This window comes from Coffea eugenioides, chromosome 9 (genome assembly GCF_003713205.1).
Source record: "Coffea eugenioides isolate CCC68of chromosome 9, Ceug_1.0, whole genome shotgun sequence".
NCBI lineage: Eukaryota > Viridiplantae > Streptophyta > Magnoliopsida > Gentianales > Rubiaceae > Coffea > Coffea eugenioides.
In genome coordinates, this window is record NC_040043.1 from 40,630,781 (window position 1) to 40,648,450 (window position 17,670).

Sequence of the window (17,670 nt, forward strand, 5' to 3'; positions counted from 1 at the left end):
ATTGGATTAAAACCTCTTAATTGACCACGTAGAATTGTTGCATAGCTCAAAGGGCCCTATACGAAAAGTTTTGGTACCAGTCCTTGGTCATTTTAGAACGTAGGTTTTTAGTTCCGTACACTGATTGTATGACTTTTACTGTAATCGTAACTTTCGACAGAGACAGCTCGGTGCACCTAAATATTTTGTCCAAGTCCACAGAAGGGCTTGCAGTGGCGTGCAAAAGATGCAGTACGTATTTATGTATTGCTGCTTTCAATATGTTTTGACATGACAAACCTGCAGAATCCAACGCCTCTAAGCAAGACTGAGGCAGGTTAAAAAGATGCTGATTTGATTCTGATTCAACGATCCAACGATCGGTTTTTTTTCTTCTTCTTAATTTGCACGTGACGATACTCTCCACCGACAATTTTTTTAATCTGATCAATTTTAGCCGTTGATTCGACGCAAATCAATGGCTCAATACAAACTATGTAAAGTCCAGCGATACAAATGAAGAAATTTTTTGCTATAACTAGGTCATCAAATTCATCCATTTCATTTGCACCAACCCCATTTCTCTCTGTTGTCCATCCCCATTTGTGGATTGTTCATCTCCATATACCCAGACTTGTCTCAAATTTTTCTTCCCATTTGTATGTAGATTGTGTTCAACAACCACTACAACAACTCCACCAATTTCCCCTATTCCTCTCGGTCACCCTCTCTCTCATTTGTCACAAGACACACAACACACTTAACACAACTCCACACACAACTCTCCTCTCTCTCAAAAAGAAAAAAAGGGTAGAAGAAAGCAGAGGAGAAGTGTTTTATTTCAGGAGCTCTTTTTCCTCCAAAACTTGGTCCGCACGATTGGAAGGCCCTCACTGTATCATTGAGGTTTTTGTTTTTCTCTTATGTTCCCATTTATATTAAATCATGTTTCATTGTTCAGTTTCCATTTCTTTTATTTGAGAGAATGTGATGGTTGGAATTGGAATTTATGTTTCTTCTTTGAGGACATAATCAACTGGCTTTTGATTTCATTCATATGCTTATATGGCTTTGTCCGTTTCCTCTTCTTTTGTTTTTCTTTTCCTTTTTCCTGTTTTTTTCAGCCAAGAATATTTTCTGTTTCTTTTTAGTATTCATGTTGTGCATGGGTTTTAGCTGAATAGCTTTAGGCTTTTAGGGATTAATTCTGATGGTTCAAAATCCATCATATCTAGCGCATGTTTAAAAAAAATGGCTAAATGAAAAATCGAATAAATTTCATATATATATATATTTTTTTTGGTTAAAAATAGATGGTATTAACTAGTTTATAGCCTGAAAATAGTTTGATATTCAAATTTTTGAAATTTTTGAGTCCAAATATCATAAAATGGGTTTCTTAAGTTGTGGGCTGTTTTGGCTTTAATATTTTATTTTATTTGTTATTTTTTGGTAAACTAATATCACAGTAGCATTGTAGAATGGGCGAGGCTTATTTTGCTATATTTTGGTGATGGTTTGGTTGAGTTTTAAAAATAATGGCTCAACTGTAAATTGCTTGTTTGGGCATTTTTAGTTCATTTTTTACAAAAAAAAAAAGGCCAAAAATGGATTCTATGTAAAAAAAATCGAGTGAGGAGATATATTTTGGCAAATTTGGGGATCAAAGAAGTTGTTGGTGACCAGCAACCAGCGACGGTGCCACCATCGGTGTTGCCATGGTCTCCAGCGAGAAGTTGCAGCTGTGACCGGTAAGGAAGAAGAAGAGAGGGGAAGAAGAAGAAAAAAAATGAAAGAAAAGAAAGAAAAAGGAGGAAAAAAAAAAACGGGTTTGTTTCTTTTAAAACATTGGGCCGGTGTTTGTTTTTTGCTTAGGTTTGTGTTTTCTTTTTGGGTTATTATCAGTTTATCCCCTAACGTTATCTTTTAGTCACTTCACCCCCATAAGTAATTCAACTCAATATGTTAAAAAATTTTGGACAAAAATACCCTTTTATTCTATAGCATTACTGTATTGTTATTATTACTTTATTCCTTTAAATTATAGTGATATAATCGCTTTAATTTCTAACATTATTTTCTAGCATGGTCAAAAAATTTTAAATATATTTACCCTTTTATATATATAATTAAAAATTTAAAATTTAAAATGATTATTGTTCTTTTTTTCACTTTAAGAGATCCAAAAATATAAAAATAAAAGGGTTATCTCAAATTTCTTTTTTCACACTTATTAATATTAGGAAAAGAAAAAGTGATAGGAAAAAAGGAGACAAAATTAAATTTTGTAAAAAAATAATAATAATAAAGAAAAGTCTAACATTATCGTATTAATTTAATGTTGTTATAATTAGGATTGAAACCTGGTGGTAAATAGTAAAGTAAAATAATTTTAAAATAATAAAAGTATTTAATTCTTTCTTATTTGTATTTTTTAAAAAAAGAATTGAGTTCTCTCTCTATCTCTCCCCCCTCTCCCTCCCCTTCCCAGTCTTTTTATTTTTTTTAAATATTAATAAGATTGCCAAGAGGAAAGAGATTAATGTTTTGACTTTTTTTCTTGATACTAAAGAGGAGAAGAACCATTCTAATTTTTTTATTATTTTTATTATATAAAGAGGAGGGTACTTTCTTCTAAAGTTTTTTAACTTGCTAAATTGGTTTAATGGTGAGATAAATTGTCTAAAAAATAACTCTATAAGGTAAATTGATAATGAGATTATAGTTTATAGGGGTAAAGTGATAATAACTTTAAGGGCTAAATTTGTCTTTTTACTTTAATTAACAAATTCCGTTAAGTTTGATCGTTAGTTTTGGGGGTAAAATGACTAAAAGATAACGTTAAGGGGGAAATTGATAGTTGCATCGAACGTTAAGGGGGTAAAGTAATAATAACCCTTTCTTTTTGTTGACTTTGGTCCTAGATTTTGGAGTTTAGGCCCAATGTCTTTGTTTAGTTAATTGAGCTTATTGGTTATTTTTACAAGACAATATGCAGGAGTGTTTGGAAAGAGATGATTTGAGATAAAATAATTTACTTTACAAATTCTAATCACCTTTTTATCTTTCCAATCACCTTTTTATCTCACATACATCACATCACAAAAAGTGCTACAGTAATTATCTCAAATAAATCATTCAAATAAACTCCTATCCAAACAAACTCGTTTTCTTTTGGGTCAAAGTAGTGTGGTCCAAATACTAAAAAGTGACACAAATTATTTTGTTTGTATTTTTCTCAAATCAAAAACCATATTTTGCAATTTAACATTAATCTTTTGAGTAATTTTATTATGACACAAAAATTTTGAATTTCTTTCATTTAGACCCTTAATTTAATTGCATTTTGGCCTCTAAACTTTATTTTTATTTAATTTTGACCACTAATCTTTTACAAAATTATATTTTTAACCTCAAAAACTTTCTAATTTTTACAATTTAATCCCTAGTGACTTTTTGATTTCACTACTATGATTGTTTCTTTTTTTTAATTGCCAATGATGTTACTTTTGAGTGCATTTAATTTGTAATTTTTAGATGTTTTTAGTATATTTTTATGTTCTCTTTTTTAAAAATATTTCTAATTAAATTAGTGTCGTGATCCTTTTATTGATTTTTAGTATAAATAAAGTAATCTTCCCTCATTATAGTCCAATTCTTCAAAAGAGAGGTACCCCTATTATCCTTTAAATTTTGATTATGTGCTCTTATGTGTTTCTACGTGCTCCTATGTGTTTATATATCTTATATGTTTTCTTTTATTTATTTACTTTAAGTTGATATTCATTTTCATGTCTATTTAACAACTATTTGGAGGGTATTTGAATATCCGAGATGTAATTGATAGGTTATATTTTTCTTTTTGCACAAGTAATTAGATAGATAGTTATAATAAATAGGCTTGATAGGTTTTATTCTCTTGTATTTTTCCATTTTAAAGTATAGTAAGGTCCCTATTTGTAATAAATAAGCTAGATAAGTTTATTTTCTCGTGTTCCCCGTTTAGATTGCATTTAGGTCCCTTGATGTAATAGATAAATTTTTGTATTTATGTGACTTATGTGCTTATGTGTTTTATTCATTTTCCTTAAGATTTTGCAACTAGATTATTATATTTATGTGTTATATGCTCTATGTGTTTCTATGTGTTATTTGCTTTAATTTACGCTTTATATGTTTTGCTACAAATGATGAATGCATGATATCACTATACTAGTCCAATGTTAGTTACGACTATTTCTCACTTCTTCGTTAGTCTAATGCTAATGAGAATTTATAAAAATAAGTTAATCCAATGCTAGACTTGTAGGTCCCATCCAAGCGTTGGATTTATCATTTGTATGTTATTCATTGCATTTTCAATCATTTTTTCTATTTTAGCAATTTTTCTCATTTGTATGTTATTTTCTCTTACATTATTCCCTTATCCTCATATGCATCAGTCATATCATTTAGACTTATTTTTCATTTAAAAAATTAGAAAATTAATTAATTAATTTGCTTGTTTAGATTAGAAGAGTTACTATTCGAATATGAAAAATGGGAGAGTATGACTTTTGTAACCTTAGCACACTATTACTTTATAAGAAGGAAAATTGTGTCACAAGTTTCCATTTTTCGTACCCATTATGTTGCATCCCCTTTTCTTTGAGTACTTATACCTATACATATAAAGTTTAATATTTTTCTTTGAATCTCATCTTTACATACTCGTGACTCTTTCAAGAGACTATTTTGAATTTCGCAATTAATGCGATTGATACCAATTAGATCTTGAATGGATATTTTGTCCCTCTTGATATCTCCATTGAGTTTAGATTTGCATTCATATGGAAAACATCCAAATAGGATAAGTTTAAGGGTTAGATTACAAAAATTTTGACTAAATCTCACAACTAATTTATGTTAGATCGAAAGGGTGCCTTAGATTTGAATTGATTGAACCTTTGTCTTCCCTTTCTTCAACTGTGACTCTCGAACTCATTTTCTTTCATTTTCAACGATCTAAAAGTGTCAAAAAGGGTTTCATTTTATTTTATTTTTATTTTTTTAATTTACTTTTTTTAAAAATATTTTTGAGTGACTTGGTACACTTAAAATTGACACCAAGTGGCGACTCCTTTTTTTAAACTCTTTTTAGACTAAATTTTAGGTCCAAATTGTCGCATTTGTAGACTCATTTAGGTCCCTTTTTTTGCTTATTTGATAAAATGAAAAACACATTTTTTTCATTAGATATTTTATCTCAAAAATTGGGCGCGATAGGTTTTATCCCTCGTGTCTTCCTAAAGTACATTGATGAAAGCAGTGGATTCTAAAAGCAGTGTCCATCAGTATCTTCCCTCTCAGCATAAATAGAGGTCATCTGAAGCCAGAAGTCGAACCTCCGTCAAATTTGTCAACTAAACAGGTACGGGTCAAGACCTTGATGGTAAAGCATTTGATGTTGTGCATTTAATTATAAAACAATGTTGACAGTGAAGTTTATTAATTAATAGTATTTAGTAATTATTTTATGCATACTATTAATTAGTATTAATTAATAGTTATCTATAGTAATAGTAAAGTAAATAATAATAATAAATGGTAAATTGTAATAGTAAATTGCAATAGAAAATAATAAATAGTAATAGTAACAGTAATAGCAATAGCAATAGTAAATAGTAAATAGCAATGGCGAATTTCTTGAAATTTTGTACTAAATTTAGGGTCGCTGCATTAAATATTCATTTAATTTTCAAAATTTTTCGCCGCTACTGCTAGAACTAAAAAAAGGAAATGTGTAAAAAAAAAGGATTTGCTACCTGTCATATAGCATGTGATTAAGCAATATTAAGAAAAAATTCTAATCGCTGCATCCCTTTTGGAAGCAGCGACCCTTTTTAAAAAAATTAAAATCAAAATTTTTAATTTTTGTTATCAGTAATCCTTAAACCCTAATCCTAAATCCTAAACTCTAAACCATAATTTATCAAGGATTAGATTGTGACTTAAAACAAAAGTTACCTTTAAAATATGCTATTGTTTCCATCATAATTGGGGATTGATAATCGATGAATGGCTAGAAGTGAGATTTATGTTCCATTTTAAAATGTAAAAATTAATTTAAATTAAAATATGTCGAAATCATATCTTATTTTGAATTTTGTTTTGATTTTATGAATAATATAAAGTACAATAAATGATGTAGCATCTAATGATAAATATCTAATATAACTAAATAAAAAGTATTGTGATAGTTTAAAATGGCAGGTTTGATAAGGAAAAAATCTTGAAATTTGAATTTCACCAAACAACTCAATTTTTGCCCTTATCACGTAAAGTGGTAGAACAATTGTATTTCTAATGTATTCCCTCATATGGTAGATCTTGCTGCAACCGTAACCTTTTTTATCCTCTAAGTAGTACCTATACTTCCTTAGGTATTTATTCCTCATCATCATTCGAGGGGTCCATCATGGAAGTCTGATTGCATTTGGGATAAGAATGATCTATAGACGTAGTGAAAAGAGTGTCACAAGGAATGGTGTTTGTGTCCATTTGAAAAATTGGTGAAAAACCTATCGAAAACTCTTGGAAGTCATACATACGAGTAGGGGTGCATTTGATTTGAATTGAACTCGAGTAATGCACTATTCGAACTTGATTCGAGATAAAATAACTGAACTCGAGCTTGTCGAACTTTTGGAAGTCAAGCTTGAGCTCAATCTTAACTTTAGTTTACCTTACTCGAGTTCAAACTCGATCTCGAGTTTAATTAAATCTAATCGAGTCAAATCAAACTCAATCAAGCATATTTGAGTGTAATCGAGTTTAATCGAGCCTATTCAAGTTTAATCAAACTTACGTAATAAAAATTAATAATTTACATATAATTTTAAACAAAGTATTGACATTTCGTAATAATAAAAATAAAAAATAAAAATATATATGATAAAAAGTTTGATTAGGCTCGTCAAGTCTTCGAATACAAAATATTGGAACTTAAGCTCGACTTGAAAGTTCAAACGAATAGTTTGAATTTGATCAATACGAGCTCGAGTTGAACTGTTGATCGAGTAGTTCATGAGTTCGAATCTAGCTATTTAGTTTAGCATCACCCCTAGATACAAGCAAGATCCTCGTTGAACTCATTATTGGGCAGAAATAACATATATGACATAATAGAAGGCGATCCAGCACTTGCCATATAGTCGAATACGGGTATGAGGATAGATTTTACAAGGAAATGACCTACGAAGGTAGGAACACATGGAGGTGTGGAGAAAACTCTAAAATGGAGAAATTAAGTGACAACAGCAAGATCGTATCCGACATGTGCTGAAATTTGAATAACTTGTATAACATGCATTTCATCATCACGTAATGAGGTGCCCCTCCTACAATATCTACCTCAATGATTCCTATCACATACCTGTCTAGGTAGATGTTCGACATGACTCTCAAAAGGGGCAGTATGAGAGATAGATAGCCCGATATCTTGATGGTCAAAGGGTCTAACTGCCATCAATATTTTCTGATTTAAGTATTGTAATGTTCCAAAAGTCTCTTCTCATATTGATGCAAAATCAGAATACGTATACTGAGTAAGATTGGCCAGATCAAGAAACCTATTACAGATCAAGTCAATTTGGAATACAGTATCAACCTGTTAAAAGAAGAATTTATGTATTATAGTGATTTAGTTGGGATTTTTTTAAATATAACATATAGTTAGAAGGAATAAAAAAATATGTTATAATTTACCAAATAGTCAAAATGTCTCCCATCTCCTCGATAGTCATCACGTCGGGGGTGCTCAAAACAGGAGGTGTAAAGTAGTGAACTGTACGATTATAGTATCATATCATATATTCCTCCATGGATCAAAACAATGGTTTCGAACACATGCTCCAGTACAATGTTCCCAGTATTCAACCCAACAACTATGATACTAGATGCAATCTTTCTCGACATGGCCTGATCAATGTAGGGAATGTAATTTTTTGTTTGTGTCAATATCATCGGGTATGAGTTAACGCATTTTAAATTGTCATAGTACCTACTATGAAAAGTGAAATTCGACAACCTCTCAATATATCAACGGAACTACTGACCGCAAGATATGTCACTTGAAGGAGCAATAGATGAAAAGATGTGCAATAAGGTCATCAAGATATGGCTCCTAAATAAAATATGATAATAAGGAAGTGAAATTAGTAATGAAAGGAAAATAAAAAATGATTCTATAATAACAACATTCATCAATAGAATATCTCATCAATACCTATCCTGGTCAACTAATTACAAAATTAGGATACAACATGCGAGGACATTATTTCGTTGTACGACAGCCGATCCATTGACCGCCTCAAGGAAATTCATTTTCCTGTGCAGTTGGAACCAACATGGTGGGATGAATTGTGAGTATCTTTTCTTATGATCATAATTGTTATGAAAGAAAAAATTGTCCAAGGCATAAAATTTAGGCATTTAAGTGAATTTAAAACGCTCTAAAATCTAAAAACTATCCCATTCTCACCTGTAAAAGTATATATGAGTTTGCAGTGCAACTTGTGAATGCCAGCGATACTTGAGAGAGACGGAAGTATAAACACATAAGTGTGGCATAGCCCCAATTGTATTGGCTCATACCTTCTATATCTCAAAAGTAATCTAACCAATAGCAACTGACAATGTTGCCACATGTGTTAGCAAACAACTGTCCCCTAAATAAAATCAACATGTAGTATCAAAAATGCTAGCAAACTAATTCTTTTGGTGTAGCATGTGGATGAGACTTATACAAAAACTCTAATATGGATACAAGTTTCAATCTCTCACCCTTAAAGTGTTGGATCTTTGGCCCGAACTATAAAAGTTTTTGGATCAAATTCTTTTTTTGGGCCACAGATTGATTTTGATCGAGCAACATGATTGATAATTCATCAACACGACGGCTCAATAACACCTCCACATCTTGTAAAATGACAATGGCCTCACCCATCGGAAGTTGAAATATGTGGATATTTTGCCTCCATCGCTTAGTAAGTATGATAATCAAACCATGAACAAATTGAAAGTAACCTAGTAGTATGATCCCCAGAAGCTTACCTCACGAAGATGGTGCATTATATACGAGTTCAAATAATTGTGTACTAGATTTTAGAAAAATTCGTGTGATCTAATTCAAATCATTGTGTTTCACGATTGTGAGGCAGGTTATCACACGGATCTAGTACACAATGAAGTCATCAAGATTTGAATCCCACGTATCACATATACTATTGAGCACAAGTCATCATTGTGTACATGATCATTGTATTCAATAGAAGTCATTATTGTGTACACAAATCATTGACAGCCAGTCACACGAATCTAGTACAATGATCCCCAGAAAAATCATTATGTACATAATCATTGTGTTCAATAGAAGTCATCATTATGTACAAGAATTATTCTGAAATCTAGTATATAATTATTTGAACTCGCGTATAGCATATTATTTTTGTGAGACAGGTTTCTAGGGATCGTAAAAGTAAACTGCTTTTAGTTTGATCATGACTTAATCACCACGCTTACTGAGTGATGAAAGCAGGAGACCCACATATTTCATCTTCCTATGGATGAGTCAACCATCATTTGACAAGACGTGGAGGTGTTACGGAGCCTTCGTATTAACGGGTAACTAGTCACGCTACTGTAGACACCAAATTTTTAACTATTTTTATTTTTACTTTTAGTATTATCTCTTTTATTTATTAATCTCATAATTTTTGTTTTAAGGCACCTTTTAGCATTTTATAGCATTTTAGATAGTTATTATTTATTTTTATTTTATTTTGTTTTTATATGATCATTTAGTCGTTTAATTATATTTTAAGGTTTTTTAGTGTTAAGAGTTACTGGAAAATGGTCACAAAAATATGCCTTATCTCTGTTGGATTTTATTTTATGCAAGTTTATTGTTTATTTAATTTTAAAAAAAAGAGAGAAAACCAAGCTCATGCGCCCGGAGCTGCACAGGATCCTAGCCCATTTTCTCCGTATCACATTTCAACCACAAACATGCACACGAGTACAGGAAAATTTGCAGCGGCATAGATGATATCATCTTCATACGATTTTTTTTCTGGATTGGATGGCTGAGATATTTGGAGGAAAACAACCATTCATCCTTACCTTTAAGGTGAGGGTTTAGGGGTTGTAGGTTCCTATAAAAAGGAAAGAAACAGCAGAGAACAGGGGGGGGGTTCGGTGACGGCTAATAAAAGAAAAAACAGAGAGCAAGAGGTTGACGGCCAGAAAGAGACCAGAGAGAGGGGAGTGGGTTGAAGTCGAATAAAAAAGGAAGAATCTGGGGAGCAAGTGTATGGCGGCTAGGGTTAGAGAGTGGGGGAGCAGACGGCTAAGAAAAGGAAACAAGGACTGAAAAAGAGTGAAAGAGAGAGCGAGAGAGAGAGCGGAGTTTCTGTGTTAGATTGGAGGTGAAACTGAGAGAGCTTTCGTGAGAGGGCAAGAAAAACTGGTGGCGGGCAGAGGGCTCTTGGCTGGAAAGGACAAGAAAAAAACAATGGAGTAAAAACTAAGCAAGGCCGAAGGGAGGAGAGAAGGAAAATCTGGTCAGGTGTGGTTCCTCAAAGAGCAAAGAAGTCACTGGAACTGCTAATCCTCACGACCGTCACTGTCTTCACCATCACAGTAAGTATTCCTCTTCCTGCTAAATTTCAGTATCTCTTCAAATGCAGACTCTTGAAGTTCTTAAAACATGTATTCTGTGACCTTGCTTATGAAACTTTACTGTTTTGTTGATTATTTTCCCTCTCATTTTGTTTCATGTTCACTAAGATTCTGTTTTTCCCACTTTTGTGAGTGGCTGTGCGTGGGTCATGAGTGGGTTCGGGTTTTTTTTTTGTGACTGAAAATGTATGAACTCAAAAAGCTGTCAACTTTCGTGCTTCCTTTCCCTGGTGAAACTGAACGTGTATGATTCATGGGTTGCAAATTTTTGTTCTTAGTAGCTTGTCTGTGTTCATGGTTGGGGCTGCGTTTAACATGAACCTCTACTACAACAAGCTCGAAGTTTTCGACCTGTTGCAGCACGGTTGACAGACCTATCGTTGTTAATGTTTGTGGTAGTGGCTGTCAATCTTCGCATGTTCGATTGATTGTCGAAGAAATGGTTCTGTTTTGTTAAGAGTCATGAACGGAATCGTCTAATACTTCCCACAAGTTTGCAGATTATGGTCTTCATGAATTCCATGTGTGATATGACGGCAGGCCATAACATTAACATGGTTTTACAGTTTTGAAGCATTTGGCTACTCCATTTTCTGTTTGGTTGTCATTGTTGCAAGGCCTGATTTGTTGAGGCTTGTGTTCCTAGGCAATAATTCTGGGTTCGTTTGCTAGTTGAAATGTTCAGTGTTGTTAAGGGGTGTTCGGGTGATAGGTTAGATGGCTTCGTTTGAAGTTCCGTGTGAGATTTTTTGCATCAGACTTGCAGAAAGCATTTGTTGTTCAAAGAGAAAGTTCCCTCGTGGCTTTGTATGGGATTTTTCCTAAAGAATTCTACACTTTGCTCATGGTTTTGCATGTGAATGATTTGACTCACATCGGATTTCTTTTAGTTGAGCAAACTTGCGGCTTTGCCACTGTCCGTTCATTTCTGTCGTTTGAATAAAAGTGGTCAGTTTGCCTCCATCCGAGAGTTTGGAGAGATGTTTTCTATGAGTGTTGAGTCTTTTGTTTGTTCTTGATTGCAAGAGTATGGGTGGGATCTTAGATTTTTATCTTGTGAATTTGGTTGGAAGTCACGGCAGAAGTTTAAGTTATTTTGGTTATGTTTTGATAAGCCACAAGTCTGCGTCAAAAAATATTACAAAAAAAAAAAAGAAAGCCTTCTTAGCTGCCGATTTTTTTTTAGCAGAAAGCTTGGTTCGTATTCTTGTTTGCATGAGAATCTTCATCATTTCTGGTTCTGCCATTCTCTCTCGTGCATCTGGAATGATAAGTTTGATATAAGTTTAAGGTTGAGTTTTGATTTGAGAGGTTTGTGAAACCTGTCAGGCGAGGTTGATTGCTGAAGCTTCATAACATAGGAAAAGTTGTTGCAGAAGCTTGTTTGCATGTTTCTTTCATGATTTGCATGAAAAGATTCCAAAAAATTACACTTCAGCCCTCAAGTCTCCCCTCGTTCCACTATGACCCAACCAATTGATTAATTTCCTCAATTTGGTCCTTGGCAACTCTAATTTTACAACTTTTCATTGCTTGTTTGCTTCAATTAACCACCATGCTTTGTTTAAATTGCACTTAATTCATGATTTTAAGAGCTTTATGATCAAGTAAGTTTGTATTTGCATATTTTCTTTAATTATCTCAAATTAAATTGGTGCCTTGACCTTTTCTTTATTTTTGGAGGGTAAATAAGTCATTTCACGCCATTAGAGTTCCAACTCAAGGGAGGTACACCTTATCCTTTATTTTTTTTACTTTATTTGACCCTACGTGCGTATATGTGTTTTATGTGTGCAATTGCATGACTTTAAGTGTTTATTTCATTTTCACTTTATTTATTTCTTTAGTTGCTTAGTTTTGCTTTAATTTTAGTTTAATTTTATCATTTGGGAGGCACTCGAATGCCAAAATTGTAATAATTAGGGATAATTGTTTTATTCCTTCTTATTTCCCCTTTTAGATTGTAGTAGGCTTCCCTCTAAAAATGTAATAGTTAGGGTCTTAATTGCCTTATGTGTTTCGCATGCTTAGGTGCTATGTGTTTAATCGTTTTTTCTTAGGTTTTGGCATCTAGATAAGCATGCTTATGTGCTATGTGTTATGTGAAAATACGTGCCTTGCATGTCTACTTGCTTTTATTTATATTTGCTTATATAGATGAATGTACGTCACCGTGGCTAGTCCAATGCTAGTCATGGTCTTCCCCCTCGAACTCTCGCAAGTCCAATGCTTGTGCAAAAGCGTTAGTGAAGGACTAGTCCAATGCTAGATCCATTAGGGCCGTCCCCGCGCTAGAACATACTTGCATGCCTTCATTACATTTTCATTCATTCTTTCCTTTTAGTTTTACATTTTGCATGACCCTTCACTCCCTTTCCCTTACATATTTAGGATTACATTTTCATTTAGATTAGTTCATTTGCTTGTATAGGTTAGGAAGTCACTCTTTTGGTAAGGGGGATGGACGAGTTTGGCTATACATAGCCTTAGCACGCTTATTCTTTTTCTAACCAAAAGGAAAATTAAGTCACGAACATTAGTCCCCCGTACCCGTCTTGCTTGCATTCCTCTAGGGTTCATGCATTTCATTTATCCACTATCACATGCACTTTTACTTCATATTCTATCCCTTTTTCCACATTTTCACTTCACACAACTTTTATTTTGCACGTTTTCACTCTGCCACTTACACTTTATATACTATCATGTGCAAACACGCACTTCATACTATCACTTTACTCACCTTACTTTGCACATCCATTTGTACACTTCCACTTACACTATTGTTTTTATTATTATTATTATTATTACTTTTTCACTTCACGTAAACTCATATTTTCACATTGCATACATTCATTCCACTCATTTTTACGTCATTAGCATTATTCGTAATCTCTCCAAAGAGTCATTATTGGGCATCACTATTAATGTGATTGGCACCATTCACATTTTGAAGAGAAATTTTGCCCCCCGATGTCCCCCTAGGTCTAGGTTTTGCATTCATATAGTGCATCCAAATGTGATAAATGCTTTGGTTAAAGCAAGAAAATCTTTGACCAAATCACGCAACTAGTTTTGGCTAGGTCGAAGGGGTGCCTTGGATTTTTATCCTTGTCTTCCCCTTCGTCAAATGTGACTCCCGAACCTTTTTCGTTGGTTTACGTAGACTAGGAGTCGTTTAAAAGGGGTTTCTTTCTACATTTTCCTTTAAAAAAAAAATTCATTTTAGGTGATTTGGTACACCTTAACTCTATACCAAGTGGCGACTCCGATTTTTATTTCAAAAACCCTTTTTAAACTATATTTTGGGTCAAATCGTCGCATTTTCAAGTCCCATTTAGACCCACTTTCTTTGTAAATCAAAAAATCATTTTTCAAATCAAAAATTCACTTTTTAAACGCATTTATTTTTCTTGTAAAAAATGGGGCGCGACAGCTACTCTATCGAAATCGATCTATGGCTCAGAAGAAGAATTTGATCAAGGAACTTTTAGAGTTCAAACCGGAGATTTGGCATTTTAAGGATGGAAAATTGAAACTTGTACCCATATTAAAGTTTTTGTACGAGATTCATCTAGATGATGCACCAAAAGAATTAGTCTGCCATCATTTTTGATGCTAGATATTGATCTTATTTGAGGGATAGTTGTTTGCTGACACATACGGCAACGTTGTTAAATGTCATTGATTAGATTACATTTGAGACATAAAAGGTATGAACCAATACAGTTGGGACCATGTCACACTTGCATATTTATATTCCTGTCTCTCCAAAGTATCGCAGGCATCCACGAGTTGCATTGCAGGCCCATATATGCTTTTACAGGTGAGAATGGAATAACTTTTGGATTTTGGATAGTCTTAAATTCACTTGAATGCCTAATTTATATGCCTTGGATAATTTTTTCTTTCGAAACAGTTATGATCATGGGAAAAGATATACATAATTCATCCCATCATGTTGGTTCTAGTTGCATAAGAAAACGAATTTTCTAAAGGCGGTCGGTAGGTCGGCAATCATATGACAAAATACATGCGCTCGCATGTTATGTCTTCCCTTCGTGATCAATTTACCAAAATAAGCATTGATAAGATATTCTATTGATAAATGTTGTTATTGTAAAGCCATTCTTTATTTTTCTTTAATTACTAATTTCACTTCTTGATTGTCATATTTTATTTGGGACCTTTATTCTAATGACCTTATTGCACATTTTTTCGCTTATTGCTCTGTTGGGCAATACATCTAACGGTCAGTAGTTCCATTAATATATTGGAAGGTTATCGAATTTCACTTTTCATAATTGGTACTATGGCAATTTGGGATGCATCAATCCATACCCGACGATGTTGACACAAGGCAAAAATTGCATTCCCTATGCCGATTAGGCCGTTCTAGAAAGAATTGTACTCAATACCATAGTCGTTGGGTTAACAACTAAGAGCGTCGTACTAGAGCATATGTTCGAGACCATCATCATGATCCGTGCAGGTCTATGGAGGAATACATGACATGGTACCATAATTATATATTTCACTACATTACACATCATATTTTACAGCAGCCCCAATGTGATAACCATCGAGGAGTTGGGGGCCAATTTGACTAATTAGTAAATTATTACATATTTTCTCTTTTCTTCTAATTATATGTCATATTTGAAAAATATCCCAACTAAATCACTATAATATATAAATTCTTTTAACAGATTGATACTGTGTTCCAAATTAGCTCCACCTACAATAGGTACCTTAATTTTGCCTATCCTACTCAATGTTCGCATCTCGATCTTACATCAACACTAGAGGAGGCTTTTGGGACATTACAATACTTAAATCAGAAAATGCAGATGGCAGTTGGATCCTTTGACTGTCAGAATAGTGGGTCATCTATCTCTCATGCTATCCCTTTTGAGATACTTGTCAAACATCTACCCAGACAGGTGTGTGGTAGGAACTAGGGAGGTAGGCGTCGCAAGAGGGGTGCCTCTTTATGTGATGATGATGTGCCTGCTACACAAGCTATTCAGAGTTCAGTACATGCCGGATACAACCATGTCATTGTGACTCAAATTTTTCATTTTAGAGATTTCTCTACACCTCCATGTGTTCCTATCTTTGGAGATTATTTTCTCATGACACGTATCCTCATACCCTCATTTGACTATATGACAAGTGTTGAATTGTCCTCTATTATGTCACATACGTCATTTCAGTCCTATAATGAGTCCGGTGATGGCTTTGCTCGTATCTACGACTTTCTAAGGTCTTCAATGGGCTTTTCACCTATTTTTTTAAATGGACACAAACATTGTTTCTCGTGATGCTCCTTCCATTACAACTATAGATCGTTCCTATTTCATATATAGTCAGACTCTCATGGTGGACATCTCAGATGATGATAAGGAGAAACAAATGCCTAAGAGATTGCAAGCACTACCTAGGAGGTTTGAACGGGTATAGCTATAACAAGATTTACCACATAGGCGAATACATTTAAGATGTGGCTTCTCTACCAATCTGCACGATAAAGGGCAATGGGCACGTTGATAGGTAAAATTCAGACTTCAAGATTTTTTTCTTATCAGACCTCCTGTTTTAAACAATGACAATACTATTTTGTTTAATTCTATTAGACATTTATCGATAGATGCTACAATATTTACCTTAACTTATATTATTTGTAAAACAAAAAAAATTCAAAATAGGATATGACTTCAACATATTTCAATTTAAATTAATTTTTGTATTATAAAATGGAACCTAAACCTCGCTTCTAGCCATTCATTGATGATCAATCAATGGATATGATGGAAAAAATAGTAGATTTTAAAGGTAATTTTGTTTGAAGGCATAATCTAATCCTTGATAAATTAGGGTTTAAGGATTACTAATAACAAAAATTTAAAATTTTTTGAAAAATGTCGCTGCATTCAATTAAGATGCAGCGATCATAATTTTTTTTTAAAATATTACTCTGTTGCATGCTATATGACATGTGACAAATCCTTTTAAAAAAAAAAAAGATTTCCCTCTTTAATTTTAGCAGCAGGGAAAAAATTAGAAATTAAGTGAATATTTCATGACCGCTGCATTTGGCCCTAAGTTTAGCACAAAATCTCTAGGAACACCACTTTTAGGATTTTTTTTGAATTTAGTAATATTTTATGAAATTTGCCCTCAAAGTCCATGTCCTATTGCATTTCATCAAAACATGTTCATATACTTTCTATCCAACTTTTAAGCCATATTATGGACTAACCGATTTCTTATTCTTCTTCATTCTAATTATTTATTTGGTCTTCTTTTCCGACTGTGGGATGCAGTGCTAAAACATAAATATTTTATCAAGTATGACAAAAAAAAAAAGACTAGCAAGAAAGCATAAAACTGCAAGTTAAAAGCATAAATTTACTTACTAGTTTGAAATTAATCCATTGGCCACCTAACCAATCGTGATGTAGCTTCAATTGGTCCAAGGGACAAAATAGTTTGATTGATATTTCCCATTTATGATGCCTATCCATCACCCATCACTCAGAAATATATATCACCCAGGTCGTACAAGTTTTTTGAATTACCCAAGTCATACAAGTTGAAACAACTTATCGAAACATGTGAAAGCAAAGGTCAGAGCTAATCAACACTGACAACCTCTTTTGATGGTTCAGATTCATCTTCTAGTAGGTCAACATATTGAGTTTTTTTTATTTCCTTTGTGGTTAGGGTGCAAAATTAGGGTTAGGGAAAGGAAAAATTGGGGAAAATGGAGGATCATGCCACATGGTCCTTTACTTACTTTTGTGGTCAATGATGGTTGACAAATACACCTGATTAACCCATTCTATATTAGGTTAAAAATTTATGTGGGTTGACAAATTTACCCTTTAAAAGTTGATCACGTGATGCTTTCGTGATTTATTCCAACCAAAATATGGCTAAAAAGGTGATGAAGGATAAAAATTAGCATTT

General features: G+C 33.2%; 1 long non-coding RNA gene across 1 annotated transcript; it reads left to right on the forward strand.

The window, feature by feature from the left end:
• The first annotated feature begins 583 nt into the window (after positions 1–583).
• LOC113782716 lies at positions 584–12,193 on the forward strand. Its single transcript, XR_003469838.1, has 3 exons — positions 584–885; positions 5,245–5,389; positions 9,985–12,193. It is a non-coding gene; the product is annotated as an uncharacterized LOC113782716 (long non-coding RNA).
• Positions 12,194–17,670: the final 5,477 nt, after the last annotated feature.